This window comes from Rhinopithecus roxellana, chromosome 11, assembly GCF_007565055.1.
Source record: "Rhinopithecus roxellana isolate Shanxi Qingling chromosome 11, ASM756505v1, whole genome shotgun sequence".
NCBI classification, from domain to species: domain Eukaryota; kingdom Metazoa; phylum Chordata; class Mammalia; order Primates; family Cercopithecidae; genus Rhinopithecus; species Rhinopithecus roxellana.
Window position 1 is genome coordinate 19214313 of NC_044559.1, and position 21313 is coordinate 19235625.

Genomic DNA, 21313 nt, shown 5'->3' on the forward strand with positions numbered 1-21313 from the left:
TGTCAGCAATAAGAGGCCAATTGCAAATCTGTCACATTACCCTCCCTACAGGCCCTCCTATAACACGGTAGCTTACTTTTTCAAGGCAAGAAACAGAGAGGAAGAGACTTTAGCAATACCTACACAGGTACTAGAGACTTACATAATCACCATAATCTTTGCCATACTAAGATTAGAAGCAAGTCCTAGATCCCACCACCAACTCAAGGTAAGACATTTCACAAAGGTATGAATGATAGGAGTCAGGAACCATGAAGACCACCTTAAAATCTGTCCTACACTGTGCTAACATGGAAACAAGCTCATTCTGGAAAGCTGCATTGAATAGCTCCAAACATATTATATCCTTCAAAAGGCCAAAGTCTAGAGTTTTCTGAGAGATAACCTTTAGCCATGTGTAGTAAATAGATTTTTAGGAATCTTATTGTCTTGTAAGTATTAGAGTCCTATTAAATCTAAGTTAAACTATAAAAAATAATTAGTAGACAAGAAGCTACCTGTCTCACAATATCTGGACTTTAGGCATAGTTTGGAATCATGAATCATGTAGTTGTAGGGAAGCAGAATTTCTCTATTTCCATCTCTTGTTTTTGTTTCATTTTGACCTGTTGTACTCTCCTTTCATATTATAGACAAGTTTCTCTTTTTGTATTGGCCCATGTGCAGGAAAATGTTTGGAATGGAAGAAAGGCTTGAAAGAATTTTCCATTTATGCACTTTGGGCCAAGAATTATACATTCATGACCAAGGGGCAAAAATATGTAGCTTACCTCAACCATGGTGTACTTGGAAGTGGGAGAATTTCTAGAAAAGTGATAAATGATAGAGTTGGACTCTTTTCTGAATTATTTAATGTCCAGGAAATCTCTGTCTCTCTCGTTCTCCTTCTCGTTCTCTGTCTTATTTTCCTGTTGAGTGAGTGAGACATCAGACTGTGCTTTTCAAGAACTTGAGTCTTAAGGTCCTGAATGACTGGCATTTTTTAGCACTGTGATTTATAAATTTAAATGTTCAATAAATGCTGAGTTTAATCTGTTCTATTTTCAATGACAGCAAGTCAGAATTTTACTCTGCTGCTTAAAGCCTTCCAAAGGCTTCCTATTTTCTTCAGAACTTTCAAAGTTCTTAGGATGGGCTATGTGGCTTATAGGATGAGGCCACTGTTTCTTCTCTGACCTCATGTCCACCTACTTTTCCACTCACTCACTGGGCTTTAACCACACTGGCCTTCTTTCTGAACCTGGAAAACACTAACTAACTTTTGGCTCAGGCCTTTACGCTTGCTGTCTCTTCCCTTTAGCATAGTTTCCATTTGAATCGCTGAATATCTCCTCCGTCTTCCTCTCCCTTCCTCTCTCCCAATCAAGTCTGTTTTTTAAATGTTGCTTTCTTAGGAGTCCCTTGACTGCCCCCGCATTTTTTTTTTTTTAAATGAAGTCTAACTCTGTTGCCAGGCTGGAGTGCGGTGGCTCAGTCCTGGTTCGCTGCAACTTCCGCTTCCCTGTTTCAAGCGATTCTCCTGCCTTAGCCTTCCAGGTACGTGGGACTACAGGTGCGCACTCCCATGCCCAGCTAATTTTTGTATTTTTAGCAGAGACGAGGTTTCACTGTGTTGGCCAGGATGGTCTCAATCTCTTGACCTCATGATCTGCCCACCTCGGCCTCCCAAAGTGCTGGGATTACAGGCGTGAGCCACCATGCCGGACTGATCACCACTTTTAGAATTGCAAATGCTCTTCCTTTTTCCTTCATTCCCTACTGGCATTCCCTAATTTATTGCATCTAGAGCATTGATCATCAACCAGCATACCATATACTCTGTTTTACTTGCTCCCGTGTTTAGTACATATTTCCACATCTAACATGTAATCTTCATGTGGGCAGGCATTTTTGTCAGTTTAATTCAATATTATGTTGCTTGTGATCAGGACTTGGTACACAGTAACCTTTAAATATGTATGTATTTATCACAATAATTGATTTTATGACCACCCATATTATTTGTTTAGATTGAGACTCTGAGAAAATTTCTTTGGGTCATTCTTTCCAGCAGTGTGTAAAAGGCATATTCTAGGACATGCATAGGATGCCAGGTGGAAGTAGGAGGCATTGGGGTGTGTGAAAGGAGGATATCTGAGCTGCAGTTCGAAGTAGTTCTATGGCCTCTGAAATTCTTTGTTTTATACATCATTGTTTATACATACTTCATAATTTAGTGCTTCTTAGTTTTCTGGTCATTGAGAGCTATGCTCTTCGCGTTGTTTCTGCAGCTTTTTAAACTTAAACATTGAGTAGAATATTCATATCACTAGAAAATAAAAAAGAATGTTGTCAATGTCAAAATCATACGCCGTAAAAATGACCATAAAATAGCAGTCTTTTGGTTGTGCAACTGATGTTATGCCTTGTTTTATTAGCCCTGGCAGAATTTTGTGAATTGGATTTATATTTCCTAATTTCTATCAGTTTGGCTTTTTCATTACTTTCAGCTTGGACAATCAAAATAAGGCATTCATTATGTTTCTCTGCTGTGTTTGCACTTCTATCCAGGCAATAAACAGGAGAGATGCCTGCATATACAAATCAGATGGAGAAGAAACTCTGCTTACAAATTGAAGACTTTATAGCTGATCTCATGGCCTTTCTCATTCACCGGGAAGGCTGGGGCAAATTCAATCCTTTGATTAGGGGGAGTAATATAAAATAGTTTGGGTGACTAAGACAAATGATTTCAGTGATTAGGGAGAACATAGTATGTCATAAATGCATTAACTTGTTCCCAATCTTATTCACTGCATCAGGCACTGTTCATGCACCACTGCATAGCCTCTCAGTTTTACCTGAGTCTTACTTCAGCAGAGGTTGCAGTGATGCACTCTGAAAGGATTCTGACCAGCTTCACTCAGGTTCAACCTGCCAGTGTCTGCCTCATACCTGTGCCATGTACTTCTTGCCTCCCGCCCTGGTTCTTCTGTGTTGACACAGGGCTTTGCATGTGGTGGACATTCCTCTGTGACTATAATAGTGAAACCTGCTTCCTTCTTCACTTCCTGACCTTTATCCTGCTCTCTAGGATGCCATTCCTGAATAAAGCAGTACATTATACATCTTTGCATTGTACTCTGCTTTGTAGCAGAAGGCAAATTAAGACAGTTGGTATGGGGGTGGGGAGGAGGCGGCAGAGCTCTAGAAAGAAGATGAAAATTTGGAACTTGATGACTCTTTGATCTGGTGACAATAAGATCATTACTGGTGATAATTGGGGTGGTTGTAACCATCAAGGCTTTCAATTGTGAATAATCAGAACAAAGGGCAGGTAGAAGGTGAACCACTGGTTTTGCAGTGGCTGAGGGTTTGGATGATGTGGGGGAAATGATAATCATAAGAAATGTGATTTTGTTCTATTCTTTTTTGGAAAACTTGAAATGAGAACATGATAGGCTTAGGGCAGCTAACCGCTAACTCTAAGCACACTATAAAGCCAAAGAGCCTCTGGGACAGCTATGAAGGGTACTTTCATTTTCTGAAGCCGTAGCACAGAATGCACTGAAAGCCAGGCTCATTCTAAGAGTGACCCCTCCATGCGGCATCCTTCCTGCAGAAGACTGGCCAGTCCCATGGTGGCAGGTCAATTAATTTGGATCCCTTCCACTAATAAGGCAAAGTGTTCCTTCTTACAGGAAACAACACCTACTCCAAATATGGGTCTTCCTTCCCTACCCACTGTGTTTTAACCATCACAACTTAAGGACTTAAAAATGCCTGACCTATTGTCATGGTAGCCCACACATTATTTTGAAACAAAGGATTCTTGTACAGCAAAGGAGCTATGAAAAAGGTTGCATGATAACAGATGCATTGTTCTTACCATAAACCCCATCAACCAGAAGAAGCATTGTTAAAGGATTAGCTAAAAAGGTAGGGAGGGAAAAACATCCTGAGACACTGAGGTACTACTCAACAGAATACAGTCTGTGCTGGACCAAAAGTGTTCACAATAACTGGTATACATAAGTCTGGGAACCGAGGAGTAGAAGTAGGGCTGGCTTTTCTTACCTTACCCCAATGATCTGCTTGTGGAATTTGTGTTTTCTGTCCTCCTGACTGTAGGCTTTGCCAAGTTAGTGGTCATAGATCCTGAGAGAAAGAATACTTCTCTTAGAGACACTAATGTTTCTGTTGAATTTTAGGCTTTAGCTACTTTCTGGTTGCTTTGGGATTCTTAAGGTGGTGAATAGGTGTTTAAAAAAAAAAAAAAAAGAGTTACTAGACTGAGGAGTAGCAGACCCTGATTACCACGATGAGTTAAGGTTGGTTCTACATAGTTGGGGATGAGAAGAAGGTATGTTTTGAATGCACAGGGTTCACTGTGGCACCTTGTGTTTCTGTACCCATGATAAGAATAAACTCTTGATAAACCTTGACTTTAAAAAAAATAAAACAATTGAAAACACAGATATGAAAGGGATAAGTGCCTGGGTCACCCCACCAGATAAGCCATCCAGATAAACTGAAGTGCTAACCAAAAGTGAGCGAAATTGAGAATAGATGATGGAACCAGATATGATAAATACCAAAGATAGTCTTGACGCAAACTGTAGCAGTGTGTATGGTAGCTTTTTCACTAGCCTTCTAGGCTTACATATTTTCAGATATTGTGTCTGTTCTTACCTTGAATAAGATTCTATGATAGATGGGGTTTGTAATTCACCTTTCAAGGAAAAACAAAGCATGCTGTCCCTACTACAAATGGGAATTTCATCCTGCAGTATTGGAGCTGGATAAAATGAAGAGCATACAATCAGAAATAGTTTACATGACATCTTGGAGGATGAACCCAAGATGGAGCAATCACTTGCGCTTTGGAGCTGTGAGCTCTATAGCACATCCTTGTCACAGGCTGACCCTCCTTTCCTGCTCTGCCATCCTAGTCCCTCACTCCTACTCCTTGGGATTGCACTCCAAAATAACAAAGCAACTCAGTAAGATTTTGCTTTGTTTCTGCTTTTGTGGGAGTGTAAACTGAGAGATCTACTATATATTTTAATAACTTAATAATTTTATCAATAGTGTTTTGTTATTTTAGCTTCAGACTGAAGAGTTTAAAATCACATTACTTATCATTTGGGTGATGTTGGGCATGTGGCTTAACCTCTCTGAATTGTTGCTGCTTGTATAGGTTGTTGTAATATCAAGAAAAGGTTTTTGTAATATCAAGAAAATATCTTCAAAGCATATTAGATATTTAATAATGGTAATTGTTATTGTTGTATTACAAATTCCTTGTTCATGGTTGAGCTAACAAGTAAAAAGGAGATTATTTCCCCGGATTACATGGAGGGTATGCTAGAATGCATCCAAATCTGTGGATCCACCAGGATTTCCTTTCTATGGTATCGTCCTAGAAAAAGGAATCAATCCCAACCACTCTATAAAGGTATAAGCATCTGAATTGACACCACTTGGCATTCCATAGGGAATTGTCTGGGCTCTACTGGCTGAGATGACCATGGATGGCTTCCTGGAAGAAGTGCCCCTTAGATTTTTCCTTGAAAGCTGAATGGGTTTTTGTCTCCAACTTAGTAGCTTATTTACATTTACCTCACTCAAGTCATTTATAATAATTACCTCTTGCTACTTTTCTTTCATGGTTTTAAGATGAATCACAGATGCATATCCTAAGATAATCAGTAGAATGACAAGGTTTGGGCCTGAAAAATCATAAACTCTAAAAGGACTGGGTAGCTCTTCTTAAATAGCTGAAGGGCTAAGGAAGAACCATTCTGTCTTTCTGTATAGCTCCAAATGAGAGAACTGGGACCAGTAGATATACATTTAAGGGAGACATACTGTAGAGTTCCAATGATAAGACATTCAGTAAAAGGCAAAACAGTGAAAAGATCAGTAGTTGCCAGAGGTTGGGGAGGTGGATGGAGAGATAAATAAGCAGAGCTTAGAGATTTTTTAGAGCACTGAAACTATTCTTTATGATACTATAATAGTGAATACATGTCATTATACATTTGTCAAAACCCATAGAATGTAAAACACCAAGATGGAATCCTAGTGTCAGCTATAGACTATATATGATAATTATATGTCATTGCAGGCTCATCAACTGTAACAAATGTACCACTCTCATGGGAGATATTGATGGTAGGAAAGGCTGGCGGAGTAGAGGAGGGGGAAATACACAGGAACTCTTTGTACTTTCTGCTCAATTTTGCTGTGACTATACATTTCGTATATGTATGCATATATATGCACATATATATAAGAAACAAAACAAAACAACAAAAACAAATTGAGAGTCAGAGGCACTTAAAAATGGAATGGGTTGCCTTTGTCAATAGTAAGTTTCCCATCATTAGCATTTTTAAGCATAGAGTGACTGAGGGGTCAGGTATTACGACATTTAGCGTGTCTTCTCATCCTGAGACTCCACACCTCAAGAGATCCAAAGATTCAAGTTTATTTTCGAAATCAATTTAGCATCTGCCTGTTTTGTATTCATTGCCTGATTCCATTTGGATACTGTTTTTAATTATCCTGATAAATAGATGGCAACTACTTCCTTGATTCCCCTACAGAAACTTGTTCTTCGTGATATATCAGGTGCACAGAAAACAAGAAAAACAAAGTTCTCAAGTAATGCCTAAGATGATAATTGGATGATGATTAACTCTCAGGTTCAAAAATACATACACTTCACATACAGCAAACTGGTGTTTAAGCAAAAGCCTTTTCATAAGAAGTGCAGATAAGGAGCTGTTTGTTATTTCTTTAGAGTAAAAGGAAAAAACACCTTAATCATCAAAGGGAAGAAGCCAACCAGATAGGCTAATGAGATGTTGGGCCTCGATAAAGGAGGATCCAGGAAGGAAGTATTGCCAAGATCAGGTTTTGCTGCGTTGCCATGTTAGGAAGTCACAGAGCAAAGAGCAGAGGAAGAAAAGTTGAACTTCAGGTGCTCGGCAGGAATTATAGGGGGTGTGGACTAGTGGACTGTAAGACAGCGTGGCAGCAATTCTGCTCCACGCTATTCTGCTTTAAGATCTTTTTTTTTTTTTTTTTTTTTTTTTTTTTTTTTTTTTTTTTTTTTTTTTTTTTTTTTGAGATAGAGTCTTGCCCTGTCCCCGAGGCTGGAGTGCAGTGGCATGATCTCGGCACACTACAACCTCTGCCTCCAGGGTTCAAGCAATTCTCCTGTCTCAGCCTCTTGAGTAGCTGGGACTACAGGCATGCGCTACCATGCCCGGCTAATTTTTGTACTTTTAGTAGAGATGGGGTTTCACTATGTTGTCTAGGCTGGTCTCAAACTCTTGACCTCAAGTGATCCGCATGTCTCAGCCTCCCAAAGTGCTGGGATTATAGGCGTGAGCAACTGCGCCCGGCCCAAGATCTTTTTAAGTAGGAGTGATCCTCAAGGTTTGCTATGTGGGCTTGAACAAATCATTTATCTTTTTAGAATTTAGAATCATTTGCTATAAAATAAATGACAATAATTTATTTATAATACTCTAATTAGACAATATTATTAGCCTGTTCTATTGCCTATAAGATGAAAATTAATACCAGAAGTATTATCTATTATTCCTATTTTGAAATGGGATTTTTTTTTATTCTTGAAAATTTGCAGCCTTCACTAGTCACTAGTTTCTCCTCCTTGTCCCAAGAAAATAAGACATTCATCCCAATAACCCATCAAACTCTGCTCTGACTTATAGTACCTTTATTTTCTTGGATGTGATCTTCAAAACAACTGCCAAGGATTCTCGTAGAAGATACCTGAAAGTAGTCATTAAGACTTGAGTGGAGTGGAAATGTCTCATTAAAACGATACTGCTGTCTTGTGACTATAACACACAGCTTCAAGTAAGTATTAAGACTGTTGAAGATGCTGTACAAGACATAGCATAGAGAAAATGGCTATTTGTTAGAAGAATACCAGGAGTAACATCTAAGGGGGAGAGATTGAGTCTTACCTGGCAGATGCAGACCTTCCTCAGTGACCTGCCACTGGTTTAAGCCGGCAATGGCTTTGTGGGTTTGATTTCAGAATCTCAGTGCCCAGCAGAAAAAGGGATTTTTTTTCCAGATAGATTTTGGGGAATTATACACATGAGGCTGGTGATAGAAAGTATGAGTTGCATATAAAATTATCTGAGCACCTAAACGTATCTTTGATTAGTTGGAAATTGCAATTATTTTATAATAATACTTTAAAAGCAGCTTCTAAGAAAAAAAATTTGAACTTTTCCCTCCCATTTGAAAACATTTATTTGAGATTAGCAGAAAGTATTAGAGAAATATCTGCTTCTTCTGAATCTAATCCTTCAAAGACAGAATGGCTGGATGTTTAGACAACTTCATCAAAGTAATTACAGCACTCTTTGAAAAGTTGGGCTTATTTAGATGTTCTGAGCCAATTATAGGGCTCCCCTATTTTTCTTGGTTATACTACAAAATTCAAGTCAAATTTTCCACCTGAAAAATGCAGATGAATTGTTGTATCTGGCAGTGGCAATAATATCTACTTCTCATGGAATGATTAGTGAAGATTCAAATTACATATATAAAGCATTTTCTTAACTATCAAATAAAGCCTAATTTTATTATTGTTCTTACCTATTCATTTGTTTCTTAAATGCAAAATATAGTTGGTAAAAATTATGAATTTGTTTCTTTTTCTGAAGCTGGCCAGGAGTCAATCATCATTGTGAAAACTTTGTTTTGTTAGACCCTAAATATGGTCTATACATTCTGTATTCTTATTCAACAATGTTGAACCATGAAGAGAGACATCAACCCCTGCCCCAAGGAAAAAATGGAAGGACAAATTGTAACAATGTGGTCTTAGTATGTTAGAGTCAACTTTTATTGTGAAATCTGTTTTGTTAGACCATATTTAGGTTTCACAATGAGAATTCACTCTAACATAATCACACCTGTAATCCTAGCACTTTGGGAGGCTGAGGTGGGTGGATCACTGAGGTCAGGAGTTCTAGACCAGCTTGGCCAACATAGAGAAACCCTGTCTCTACCAAAAATACAAAAATTAGCTAGGTGTGATGGCGGGTGCCCGTAATCCCAGATACTGGGGAGGCTGAGGCAGGAGAATTGCTTGAACTTGGGAGGCGGAGGTTGCAGTGAGCCGAGATCACACCATTGCACTCCAGCCTGGGCGACAAGAGTGAAATTCCGTCTTAAAAAAAAAAAAAAAATTGCAAAAAGTTTGTTAGTTCCTAAGGAGTTACATAAAAAATTTAGTTAAAACTGATTTATAATTCTTATAGGTCCACACCAAATAAAAATCCAATTAATTTTATGGGTTAGCATAAATTTCCTTAACAAAACCTAAAATAGATAGTGCAAACACCATAGACAAAACTCATTTATAAATATAGGTGTGAAAATCCAAGATAAAATATCAATAAATCATATGTCAAAATAAGATTCTTCTCAGCAAGTTGGGGTTATTCTAGGAGTACCAAAAATGTTCAGTGTTAATCTATCAAAATGTCTTTAAATTCAAGTAAAAAGTAACATCCACAAAATATTAAATGAGACATAGGTTAACGTAAAAGAACAAAAATACAATCTAAGTAAAATTCAATGAAAGTAAAATACAAATAATAGGAAACTACCCATATATGATCCTATTTATCAACCCCAAACTAACAGCAAGCATCATCTTAAAAAGCTAAATGTTAAAGTCATTTTCACTGAAATCTGGATCCTAACACTATAGATATCGTCACTATTAATCAGTACTTTAACAGATGTTTATCCAATTAATATAATTCAAAATATTTCATAACATGAAAAAATACAATTAACTTAGAATTGATTACATGTTTGTATTTTAGAAAAATCCAAGTGAATCCAATATATAGGAATTAATAAGTTAATTGAATGTTTGATTATAAATCTAGAAATCCCAAAAGTTTTCTTTATTCAAAAATAATGTCAAGAATGAAAATGAAAGAGTATTTATAATAATGACCACAAAAATATAAAATACTTAAAAATGAATTTAATAAGATAGACATATATATATATATATATGGTACCAATATAAATCTAAAAAATGCTATAGAAGAGCACAAAATAAGATCTTGATAAGTGGAGTAACAGATCATTTTACTACATGGTATTAATTAACATGAAAATGACGTTTCCTATCAAATATATTAACATTAGATTATTTAATTATACTTTAAAAAATATACTTTGAATCATATCACCAGCTGACATTTTTTGCAAAGAGAAGAAAATGTAAGCCCACATGTAATTATACATAGAGGAATAAATATATGGAAATAAGGAAAGGAACAAAAATGTGGTCAATAGTGATAAAACATTTGTATCTACCTCACATTAGAAAGTTCCTTTTATGTTAATGGTGTGTGATTAGAATAAGGATAGGGAAGTGGATAAGCAGAAGAAAACAAAGTTCAGGAAACATTTTTATTTAATAAAGTAATTTAATGTATGTAAAAGATGGCCATTAAATTTAGTGGAAAGGGGCAGATAATTTAATCATTGAAGAATAACTAGATACTTTCCATTTATCCCTCTGTATTGCTGCTATAAGTCACATATGTAATTTCAAACTGGTAGCCACAATTATAAGTAAAAAGAGACAGATGAAATTCATTTTAATATATTTCATTTACTCTAATATATTACCATTTCAGTGCAATGAATATAAACAATTATAAGTGAGTATTGCATATTCATTTTCTTTGTTTTTCCTACTAATTCTTTGAAATCCAGTACTTATTTCCTACATACAGAACATCTCCAGACTGACCACATTTCAAATACTCAGAAGTTGCCCGTAACTAATGCCTGCCATATTGGATCCTGTCTCTAACCCTCATCATTCACTGAGACCAAAGCTGTGGACTACACTGATCAGTCCCCTTGTTATCTGGTTTCTTGTTAAATTCAGTCAAGGACAGACATGAGAGAATAAAAGGAGAGTGATGTGTGTATGTATTCCTCCATATACCTCTCTGTTGGACTGTGAGTGTGTTTCATTGCTCTGCTGGGGCAATACATTCATTTAGGTGGCCGTCTCCTGCAAGGTCCTGGTAACACATCTATCCTCCTCTTACCTCTCCAAGTCTAATGACGGAGAAGGATGCTTCACTATTTCTTGGTTTCCCTCAACCTTGCCCTCTCCCTTATAAATTATCCCTTTATTAAGTTGTCTACTTTTACCCCATTTGATATTTTTCATACCAGGATCCGGATTGATATAACTATTTCATTAGAAGAATATAAAAGTATACCTCATCTCATATCACATGCACCACACACACATATACACACACAAACACACACACTAGATGAGTTATAGCTTTAAATATAATATATAAAAGACAAAACTTTTGAAGAAAATATTTGTGTAATTTTGTGGAGAGGAGCAAAAAAGCCAAGAAGCCATAAAGTAGTAAGTAAAACAAACAAACAACCCCAACAGATTAGATGACACTGTACTTAAAATTTTTATATGGCTCAATTCAGGCTCACGCCTGTAATCTCAGCACTTTGGGAGGCTGAGGTGGGTGGATCATGAGGTCAGGAGATTGAGACCATCCTGGCTAACATGGTGAAACCCCATCTCTCTTAAAAATCAAAAAAACATTTAGCTGGGCTTGGTGGCAGGCACCTGTAGTCCCAGCTACTTGGGAGGCTGAGGCAGGAGAATCACTTGAACTCGGGAGGCGAAGCTTTCAGTGAGCTGAGATCGCGCCACGGCACTCCAGCTTGGATGATAGAGAGAGACTACATCTCAAAAAAAAAAAAAAAAAAAAAAAAAAAAGAAGAAGAAGAAAATATTGACATCACAAAAAATGGACAAAATGTAAAAAGATCTATAAATTGTTTTTAAAAAGAACAGCAGAAGGAACATTGACAATAAATTTCAGTAGGAAATTCACAAGAAATTAAATGCAAACATCAAATAAGCCCATGAAAAGACATCCAACTTCAGTAGTAGATAGATAACTTCAAATTAAAACAGCAATATGCCATTTTTTTCTATTGGAGAAATGGAAAGGATTATTTTCAGTTGGTGCTAAAAAAAAAAAGCTTAATAGCTGCATTCTCATAGATGATGTGAGTGTAAATTTAAACAACCATTTACTATCCTTCTTAGATAGTAAACTGCATGATTATTCACCATAATGAGGTAAACATATAAGTTAACCTTATCAAACAAAGAAGAAAATAATAAAGGAAAAACACTTGCATTTATATGTATATAGAAAACTATTATGAATGAATATGTATAATATTAAACAATTATATCAATCAGTTGGAATTGAAGACGGAGAAGTCACAGTATTACAGTTACATAGAGAAAAATACATAATTGTTCATCATAAAGAGCGAATACTTTGAAATAAGAATAAAGAACAACAAAGGAAAACTTCAAAAAACATTATTTAGTCTTTAAAAAATATATAACAACAATGTTCTGTTAACATCCTAAAGTCAGATTCTGGACTCAATTTGGGTACCTGAGCCTTGCAAAAAGAGAAGGTGTCCACTCATACATACAGAACCAGATTCCTGTAAGACTGACCTACTGTCAAACCTGTGCATAGAGATCAGTTACCAGTTTAGCTCCTTATGATCATTGTACACCTATGAATTCACTAACTAATATTAATATAATTATTTTTAAAACTTATTTGGCAGTTTTGGCAATAGATCTGTCCAAGTTTAATTCAGAAAAAAGAAAGTCTGAATTGGGAAGTGTGCTTCCCCTGAGTCTTATCTCATTGAGTTTCTATATCAACACTTTTTTCTGTATTAGGGGTACATAGTCAATTTTATACATCTTAACCTAAAATGGTTTTGTAGCATCTGAGGAAGTTGAATGAAATCTATATGTCATGTGTTATTAGAATTTTTAATATTTAGTAATCCATATTCTTGTTCTTAGCTATTTAGTAAAGATTTTACTATTTTATTGTAAATGATAATTTCTTTGTTAATTTGTTTTCTCTACAGATATCTGTACTTAATCTGATTTTATAGTATTATTGGCATAAGAGAGTTTATGAGGGCAAGAAAGAAAACTACAAATTCCTGCTGTTCTAAATTAAATGTTTGTTGGCAAATGGACAACAGGTACAAGAACGTGTGCTCAACAGCATTAGTCATCAGGAAAATATAATCAAGACCATAATGAGATCTCTCTCGCCTCTTAGGATGGCTGTATCAAAAGGACAAGAGAAAAGTGTTAGGAGGATTTGAAGAAAAATGAACCTTTGTATATTGTTTGTGGAAATATAAATTAATACAGCAATTATGGAAAACAGTATGTTTGTTCCTCAAAATAAAAATTAAAAATAGAACTATTGCATGATTCAGCAATCCCACTTCTGGGTGTATTTTCAAAGAAAGTGAGATCACTATTTGGTAAAGTTCTCCTCACCCCTATGCTTATTGCAGCATTATCCACAATAGCCAAGATATGAAAGGAACTTAAGTACTTGTTCATTGTTAAATGGATTTTTAAAATGTGATAACCGCACACACTGGAATATTATTCATTTTTTAAAAATAAGGAAACCTGACATTTGTGACAACATGGAAGAATCTGGAAGACATCATGCTAAGTGAAATAAACCAGAGGCAGAAAGATAATTACTTAATTGTCTCACTTACATGTGGAATGTACTCTCAGAGACTCAGAGAAAGAAAAATGCTACCAGGGATTGAGGACCAGGTGAGGCATAAAAAATGGAAAGATGTTAGTTAAAAGTACAAGCTTTCAGCTTTAAGAGGAGTAAGTTCTGCAGACCTAAAGTACAGCATGGTGACTATAGCAAATAGTCAAATAGTGTATTCATGAAATTTGTTAGGAAAGTAGATCTTAAATATACCTACCACATAAAATAAAATGATAACTATGTGAGCTGGCAGACATGTTAATTAGCTTGATTGTGGTTATCACAATGTCTATGCATATCAAAATATCACATTGTACACAGTAAATAATACAATTTTTATTTGTCAATTATACCTTAGTAAAACTTGGGGGAAAAAAGATGCATCCATTTGGAACTCAAGACAAAAAAAAATTAAAGTTCTTGAATATAACCAAAAGCAAATAAATAACTACAAACAATCAAAATGTTCTGCCAAACAAAACTTATCCTCTGTGTTTTTTAGGGCGCTCTCTCTCTCTCTCTCTCTCTCTCTCTCTCTCTCTCTCTCTCTCTCTCTCCCCCCCCCTTCTCTCCCCTTCTCTCTCTCTTCTTCTCTCTTTTTCTCTCCCCTTCTCTCTCTCTTCTTCTCTCTTTTTCTCTCTCCTTCTCTCTCTCTTTATATAGATAGATACCTCTAATTATCTATCTATCTATCTATCTCTCTATCTCTCTATCTATCTATCTATATCTATCTATCTATTGAGAGATATTATGCCATTATGCAAACTGAGGAACTATCAAAGACAGTGGTGTCATTCGGTCCAAGTCTGAAGGCCTAAGGACCAGAAAAGCCAATAATAGTATAACTACCATTCTTATTCCAAAGTTAGGAAAACAAGGGGTGAGTGGCAGTGGTGTAAGTCCCACAGGCCAAAGGCCCAAGAAATAAGAGTTCTGATGTCTAAGGATGGGAGAAAATAGATGATCTAGCTCAAAAAGAGAGAGAGAGAGAGAGAGAGAAAGTCACCTTTTCTCTCTCTTTTTGTTCTATATGGGCTCTCAACAGATTGGATGATGCCCACTTACATTGATGAGGCTGGATCTTCTCAGCCTACTGATTCAAATGCTAGTATCTCCAGGAAATATCCTCACAGATACATCTAGAAATAATATTTTACCAGGTACAGCTATCTGGGCATTCCTTAGCCCAGGCAAGTTGATACATAATATTAACCATCACATGCTGTAAATCCAAAATCCTAAAATAACAGGTCTATAGTTGGCAATTCTGGCTGGCTCTTATCTGGGAGACTACCAAACTTATATACATTTATTTTGCTAGGAATCTATGAAAAATCTTTGTAGGTAACAATATGTCTTTTTACTCCTGCAATTTTCACTTCCTGGTAAATCCTCCCCATACCAAATATTTTTTCTACCTAGTCCTTGTTTAAATTCCACATTTTCCCTAATGATTTTCTTAATTACAGTGATTGGAAATTAAATTTATTTTCTCATATCTAATACTGCCATATAATTTTGATAGGTGTTATGAGTTTTAGGATTATTAATACATTATAAACTCCCAGTTAGTCGAACTTTGCACATGACATCTTTTTTCATAAGAAAAATATTGAATATCAAAAGATCTTTTATCCTTTTAACACCATGTTAAAGTAATTCCTTAAAAGATTTCAATATGAGTGTTTTGGGAAATTGCAGATACAGTCCAAGTTTCATAACAGAAGCTAGTTCATGAGTTAGAAAGTGGGAAAAGAGAAAGCAGTCCTCTGGTTCTATATCTATTTTATAATACTTCAGAGACCAGAGAATATTGGAATCAGGAGATTTATAAAACACTAGCCCTCCAGCTTTCCAATGTTTGGTTTTCCAGATGGTACATTGCATATTGTGGTTATTCATACAATACAGAGAAGATTAATTAAAAGAGCAAAACATGTAAGTGTCTTTTTAAATCATAACTTTAATACTCTCCTTTCTCCACCTCCAAAGATTTGGATAAAATATTTTTCCACATTGGAAGTATTTTAATTTGCAATGCAAATTCATAGTGTGGACCAATCCCATAATTATTCAGGCCAGACATCTCTAAAATGGTAAACATAAACTGAAGGTTTATCTGTAAATTTGTGGCATGTATTCAAACTCACTGATGATTTTAGATAAACATAAGTAGAGAACCAAATGAAAATATTTACTTACCTTATGGAAATAAAGCTTGGAAAGCTGATATCAACTTTCGTTCTGTCATACAAGCCTTGCTTATCCCTACTTCTGACCATTTACTCACACATTTCCACGCAAACTTTCCTCTTCTGGGCTCTTTTGTATTAGTTTATATTCAGTGGTTACTTTAAGTTCTATCTCAAAATTAGTTTCCTCCAAGTTACTGTTCAAGATTTTCCTACTCTGAAAATTTCTTTACCTAGATTTACATTTAGTACATACCTAATCATTGTTGTATGTATATGTTCTAACTAGCTAATATGTTATTTTGCCATTATTCTTGGATGGGATTTTCTTTTTTACTTGGAATATATGCTTCTTAATATCAGAAACTTTGTTTCAAGCTTGTCTTACCTGCAGCCCAAGGGCCACATGTAGCCCAGCATGGCTTTTAATGCAGCCCAACACAAATTTGTGAACTTTCTTAAAACATCATGAGTTTTTATTTGCATTTTTTTTTCTAGCTCATCAGCTATCATTAGTGTTCATATATTTTATGTGTGGCCCAAGACAATTCTTCTTCCAATGTGACCCAGGAAAGGCAAAAGATTGGGCACTCCTGCTTTATTCCATTAATCTTCTACTTAGGGGTTAAATGTTGATCGTGGAAAAACACATCATTAATATATTAAATGAGAGAGTTAAAATAAACAACATTAGAAAATACTGAAATCCTGGACTTTGTCTGATGAGGTGAAATTTTGATAATTGTAAAGTATTATCTTTTGGTTCACAGAAACTAGAGCCCAAATGCATAATAGAGAGATATTGTAGCATAGAATTATATGTGAAAAGGCCAGTGTTCTATCTGGCTCTAAACTAAGTCATTGGAGAGCAAATATGCGTGTTACAGAAATGATACCTATTGAGAATGGTTGGAGTTCATGATACAAAAGCTGAAGGAAGGCTCATAAGATAGGTAAAGTAGATAAAAGTTCATGAAAGCCTTGCATGCCATTATTTTTAGGCCAAGATTTATTGAGCACTGAACAGATGACAGACGCTGAAACTAATCAATTTATATATATATATGCACACATATATACACACACACACACACATATATATATATCTCATTCAATCCTTGCACTATCCCTAAGATATAGGTGGTTTTATCCACACATTATAAATGCAAAACCTAAGCCTTAGGGAAGTAGAATACCTAAAAATAATTTGAGAAGTTTGTATTGGTTATTTGCTATGAAGTTGCAAATAACCAAAAAGAGAATAGTCAATGAAACAATTTATCCAAAAGAGTGATAGTGTCAGATGTAGTTATAAGACAGAGGGAAACTTCCTTGATTTTCTATAGAAAATAGTAATCTTGAGAGGCGGCAGAGCTGTATGCAATTTGGAGAGGGGAGGATAAAACTTGAGATTTTGGTAACCTCTCTACTTACCCATTTGAGAATCACTGTTTGACAAACATTTGTTGACAGCAACATGGAAGGGGGATTTCTATTATGTCCACTTCAATTTAGTATTCTAAGAAAGAGAATGTTCGGTCTGTTCTCTGCATGGTCTGTTCTCTACTTCTAATACATCATTTATTTGCAAGGAACTAATTAAGATAAATTGATAAAGTGCCTGTTACTCAGGGTCAAGCAATTAGGATGGTGAAGGCACAACATCATTTTATAATGAAAAAGCCAGATATGTATTTAAAGAAGAGAATATTTGTGCAGTGGAGGTAACATGCATTTTGAGTGATTACAAAATATAACTTTTTCAGGGTTTAGCTTGATATAAGTAGATAATTTTTCACAATCATCTTCTACATTGGAATGGATTGTCATTGAAATAGATGAATTTCGAATAGATGAATTTCTAATCACTGAAGGTTTTAAAACATGCTATGCAACCTCTCATCAGAGGCATTATTCTCTTCCAGTTTTTCCATTGGATATGTGAAATTCTTTAACACCAATATTTTCTATGTTCCAAGCCTACTCTAAACCAACTTAACTTACAAAGGAATTCATTAGCTTATGTAAATGGAAGTCAGGAGATAGGGCAAGCTTCAGGAATAGCTGAGACCCAGAGGGTTATCTACCCTTGATACCAGAGGTATAAATTTCATTTCTCAGGTTGGCTGTTCTCATGTTGACTGCAGGTTGGCATTGATCTTGAGTTGCACGCATCTTGGTTCATATTTAGACAAAAGAAATGTTTGTTTCAATAAATTTACCACATTCAGTTTCATATCTATCCCTGATAGTTATAATGGTGGAGGTCTGGGTTATGAGCCCATCCCTGACCCAAAACTGTCAGAAATAGATTGTGAATATATTGATAAATTTGCCATATTCCCCTGAGCAAGGGTCTTCAAACTTTAGTATCGTAAGAATCACCTGTATTGCTTGTTAAAACAGATTCCTGGGCCCAACCTCCAGAGTTTCTGCTTCAGCTGGTATGAGATCCAATTATTTATATATTTTTCTCTTATTGCATGTGTTTATTGTATGCAACATGACATAAAACATGTATACATTATAAAATAGCTAAACTGAGTAATTAACATATGCATTCCTTCACATAAAATTTGCATTTAACACCTCCCCAGGTGATGATGATGATGAAACACTGCCTAGGCCTCATCTCAAAATAATTCAATGGGAATCTGAGAGAAGGGAACTCAAGCATGTGTATTTTTTAATGTGCATGCAGATCGCCTGGAAATCCTGTTAAAATGCAGATTCTGATTCATTAAGTCTGGTGATGGGCTTGAGATTCTGAATTGCTAATAACCTCTCAGATGATACTGATGTTTCCGATTTGAGGTACTGACTTTGAACAACAAAAACTCGACAAAATTCTGGTTGAATTATATGAGGAAGGGCCTGGTGTTTCCAGTGTGTAGACATAGCTGAGAATCATTTTCTGACATCATCAGGACCCAGGAATTAAAACTCAATGCAAGAGCAAGAGGAGGAGTGGGTTTCTTCTGGAAAGACAGTCCCTTTGCCAGGCAGTGGGTAATTGGATTGGTTGGGTGATCTTTGAAGTTATGTTGTAACTTTTAGTTTCCAGGAATTGTCTTGAGTTCTTTCTGTTAGCCCATAAATAAGCAGAACTTAGCTTCAGAATCAATTTATAGTTGAGAAATCAACTGAAATATAAATATTTGTTTTGTTTTGTCAACTCAAAAGGAATCTGAAATCATAAAAATCTTCCATTTCTGGGCTCCAAGTCATCTTGTGTTTTAAGTCACCAGCATCTTAATTTTTTTTTTTTTTCATCTTAATGAAACTTAGGCACTTATATAGCTGTCATCATGGAAAAAAAGTAAGGGAAAAACATTTTCACATTCCACACAGAATGTGGATAAGCACATCAGTGATTTTTTTCCTAACTCATCTCCAGTGTTTAGTTTACCTTACCAATGTGTCTTGCTTACTAATAGCTGCTGATCGGAGCTGAATGAATAGATTTGTTCATAGGAAAGATTTGCATGATTGAGAATGAATAAGGCACGTTTAAATCCTCAGGTGACATGAAGAGAGGAAATGGGACAGATGAAGCTGGTGAGTGTTTACAATTTAATTGTGAGCAGACAGGTGGAAAAAATCTACTTTGGGAGAAAAAGGAAAAAAAGGTCTATGATGTCAAGGGTGAAAATATCAGGAAAACGTAAATACAGAGTCTGGATATTTTAGGCCTATGCCTTAGCCCACACTCATTAAAACTGATTTGAGCTAGTGGTCCATCTGTCCGTTATTAATGGGAGAGAATGGCTTCAGCAAGTAACTCATTAAAGATGCGGTCTGTTTGGCCCAATGTGAAGTGATATATCTAAATGGCATTTGTAATTGCTTATGTGAAACTACTTTTAGAAGTGTCTTAAACCACAAATAAAAATAAAGAGATAGAAAGGAAGAAGAGACATCTTTCGGCGGATGCTTTTGTTGTTGCAGGTACCTATTATCTTTAATTCTGAAGCCTGGTTGGTGGAATTGAGATGAATTTGTTAGGGTCATATTTTAAATCTCAGGTAGCACTTCCCCCAGCTATCCACTATCTTTCCATGGCACATTTTATAGTTTAGATCTGCAGGGTAAGCCTCATAAAAATTACAGATTTTATCACCCCACATTAAAGTGACCGGTATGACGATCTGTATGAGTTAAGAGCATGGCTAATTATCTACCTCTTAGCATTTGCAAGGTCAGTGCATCAACCACTAGGAAGGTCAGTATTGGGTGAAGGGCTGACAAGAATTTGGGAGGTTTTGTGAAAAGATCAATGACCTTCATTTGTCTTAGGAGGCAAAACAGGCTGAAACAATTCCAGCAAAGAGCAGCAATACCTACATCCGCATGGCATTGTGTCAGAGGCCAGCAGCAGATGGCAGTAATGATAGTTGTAGCAATAACAACAATTACCAATAGAGTTTATTACTCTATGTCAGGCTATTTATATGTGTTCTTCCATTTAATTTTGAAAACAACCACATAAGATTTTTATTATACTCATTTTACTAACAAAGAAGCAGGCTTTGATTTTAAGTAGCATACCAGAATGAGTTGACCAGACGTATATAACAGAAGTATGACTTTTGAATCAAGGACTGGCAGGCAGATCAGCACTCCAGAAAACGATGGGTACTACAACTACTATCCTATAATTCATAGTGTTCTGACCATGGTCAATGTGACTTCCTCCAACTGTATTCTTAGAATACTAACATTCCTGTTAAGATGTTACCGAGTGTTCTTTGTGTGTGTGTGTGTGTGTGTGTGTGTGTGTGTGTGTGTGTATGGTTGGGACGGGGAGGTTCCCACATGGGGAGGAGTTGGATAGGATTTATGAGAATGTCGAGTTATATACTTTTTAGCAAGTTTATCTCATATTACTTTTGCAAGGAGAGATACAATGAGGAACATGATCAATATATTACAGAATATTATCTCCAATAGACCACAATTTATAAAGAGATGAATGAGAAAAAGAATATGAGATCACCAGTTAAAAACCTAGTGTCTTAGTCTATTTGGGCTGCTATAACAGAATATTGCAAACTAGGTGATTATAAACAACATACATGTATTTTTTTTACATTTCTGGAGGCCAGAAAGTTCAAGATCAAGGCCCTGGAAGACTTAGTGTCTGGTGAGGGCCCGCTTCCTGGTTCATAGTTGTCCATCTTCTCACTGTGTCCTCACATGGCAGAAGGGATGAAGAAGCAATCTATAGCAAGATAGATTTTATATTTATATAAGAAAAGAAAGCAAAAAAATATCAGACTCATTGGTGAATGTAGTAGGTCAAGCCATAAGAGAAAGTAAGAATGCAGACTTCTAGAAGATAATAAAGAATATATGGCAATTAAATAGTTGAACCTCAACTTGCTTCTCAACTTCTTTATAGCTAAAGTGTCTCAAATTTAAGTGTCT

General features: G+C 35.8%; 1 long non-coding RNA gene across 1 annotated transcript in view; it reads right to left on the reverse strand.

Annotated features, from left to right (window-relative positions):
• Positions 1-20946: 20946 nt before the first annotated feature.
• LOC115900275 overlaps positions 20947-21313 on the reverse strand; it is a 55153-nt gene continuing 54786 nt past the window's right edge. Inside the window, exon 5 of the long non-coding RNA XR_004059926.1 lies at positions 20947-21107. This is a non-coding gene — a long non-coding RNA (uncharacterized LOC115900275). The remainder of the gene's footprint in view (positions 21108-21313) is intronic.